Below are 2,231 nucleotides of genomic sequence, written 5' to 3'. Positions count from 1 at the left end.
CGAGATTAAGTGGGTGCTCTCCAGCAGCAATTTCAGGAAAATCAGGTTGATGTGTCCTATTGCTTTACCTGCTCTTCTGTTTCAGGTCAGTTTTTAAGAAGCAAAGTAATATGAAGGTAGTACTCTTGCTCTTCCTCAGATGGGCCTTTGCTGTGCTATCTAAATTATAGATATAATCGTTTTCTTCCTGTTAAGTAGTGGCTGTACCATCTGTCCACTTTGTCTGTGCTATTCAGAATCTCAGATGATTTTTCATATTAAAAGTCATTGCTCCAGGATACTATTTTCTGACATTTAAAAAACTGCTTTTTGCTTTTTCAGCTCTGGGCCCATACACAGCAGTTGTCATGATGTTGATGCCCAAGAAGAACCGTATTGCCATTTATGAACTCTTTTGTAAGGACGGAGTGAGTGATGGTGGCCAAGAAGGATGTGCATATGCCTAAACACCTCGAACTGGCAGAGAAGAACATGCCTGATCTTCATGTCATGAAGGCCATGCAGTCTCTCCAGTCACGAGGTTACATGGAGGAACAGTTTGCCTGGAGACATTACTACGGGTACCTTACCAACGAGGGCATCCAGTATATCTGGGATTACCTCCACCTGACCCCTTGAGATCGTGCCTGCCCCTTTGCTTCCTGAGACTGGCAGGCCAAGGCCCAAAGGTCTGGAGGGTGAGAGACCTGCAAAACTCACACGAGGGAAGCTGACGGAGACACATATAGACAGAGTGCTGTGCCCCCTGGTGCCGACAAGAAAGCTGAGGCCTGGGCTGGGTCAGCAACTGAATTCCAGTTTAGAGGGGATTTGGTTGTGGTCATGGTCAACCACCTCAGTAAAGTTGGAGAGAATATTTTTGTTGAATAAACTTGTGGTCAGAAAAAAAATAAGATAAAAATTTTAAAAAACTGTTTGTTTTTTTTTTATACAGCAGGAAGTGCTCTGAATCACTGCAAGTCAAGGCTTTTGTCAATATAAGGCTGAAGCATGAATTCAGGTAAGTAGAGCTGAGTGAGGTTAAAATGAGAAGGAGAGAGAAAGTTTGAAAAGTAAGAGAAAGGCTCCCAATTCATCCAACGAAGACCCTTTCAAGGACTGTGTTCCCTGCTCCCAAGCAATCGTAGCAAGCCTGGAGTGGGAAAGTGCTTGGACTAGTTTCCACAAAATAAGATAATATAGAGAAATAAGCTACTACATTACCTGGTAGATAATAAGCATCATAAATAGCAGCCATTAAGTCCAGCATATCATAGTAGAAAAACAAATTTGGAATTAAATCCTAGTTTCACCATATCTTAACTGCATGGCCTTGGGCAAGGGACCTAATCTATCTGTGCTCTCTTTTAGGTAAAATGGAGACCATTATAATATTTAAGTTCCTAGAGTTGTCATGAGTATTAAATCAGATCAAAATATATCCAGCCCCTAGAGCAAGGTATAACCCACAATAAACTTTCAATGAGTGGCAGCTATAAATAAAATAACCATTGTTTGCAGTATCACTTGATTTCTAATGAGTATCTCTGCTGCAATGCTACAATATCTTTTTCTAGCTACCCCCAGACTGTTTTCTCCACTACAGTGGTTTTTTGCCATTCCCCACAAATGGACTGCTATGCCTGTTTTATGATAGTTATTGCACGTGATCTCTTCTGAATACACCATTAAAAAATAAATATTTCACCCTAGCTGTTATGGCTCAGTTGGTTGGACATCATCCTACCAACCAAAATGCCTCACGTTTAATTCTGTGAAGAGCAGGACCGACACCATATTTACAGCATGTGCAGTCCAACCTGGTAAACAACATGACACAGCAGAGTACCAGAAGCTGCATAAGCAACATGTGTTTATCAGGACTGAGGAAAACAACCTTCTGTGTGAGAGACTGCAAAATCAACATGATTTAGCAATCAAAAGGAACATAAAAGCAGGAGCATTCCCAGGGACTGCTGAGACAGCCTGGAGGGAGAGAATGGCATGCTGCTGCTCTGGTCGCGCCTGCTCTTGCGGATTCCAGAGCCACCAAGACTATGCCTTGCAAGATGCTGACCTGCTGCCTCACAGACGGAGACTGCATCTGGACTCTTGGGACTCGGGCTTGTTATCCCCTAATTTTCTCGTATGATATTGTTACTAGTTGTATCTGAGTGTTATCGTTATTGATTGATTGTTATTGATTGAGATTGAACCTGCCTCAATAAAAGCTATGCGAATAGCATAGTCGC

General features: G+C 42.2%; 1 pseudogene; it reads left to right on the top strand.

Moving 5' to 3' along the window:
- The first annotated feature begins 350 nt into the window (after positions 1–350).
- Positions 351–842, top strand: LOC129075461 (40S ribosomal protein S10-like; annotated as a pseudogene).
- The last annotated feature ends 1,389 nt before the right edge of the window (positions 843–2,231 follow it).

The sequence above is a fragment of the Pteronotus mesoamericanus genome, unplaced genomic scaffold, assembly GCF_021234165.1.
Source record: "Pteronotus mesoamericanus isolate MK-2021 breed Mesoamerican mustached bat unplaced genomic scaffold, CSHL_Meso_final contig_55, whole genome shotgun sequence".
Classification (NCBI taxonomy): Eukaryota; Metazoa; Chordata; class Mammalia; order Chiroptera; family Mormoopidae; genus Pteronotus; species Pteronotus mesoamericanus.
The sequence above is the reverse complement of the archived record's forward strand: the minus strand, read 5'-3'. Positions and strand labels throughout refer to the sequence as shown.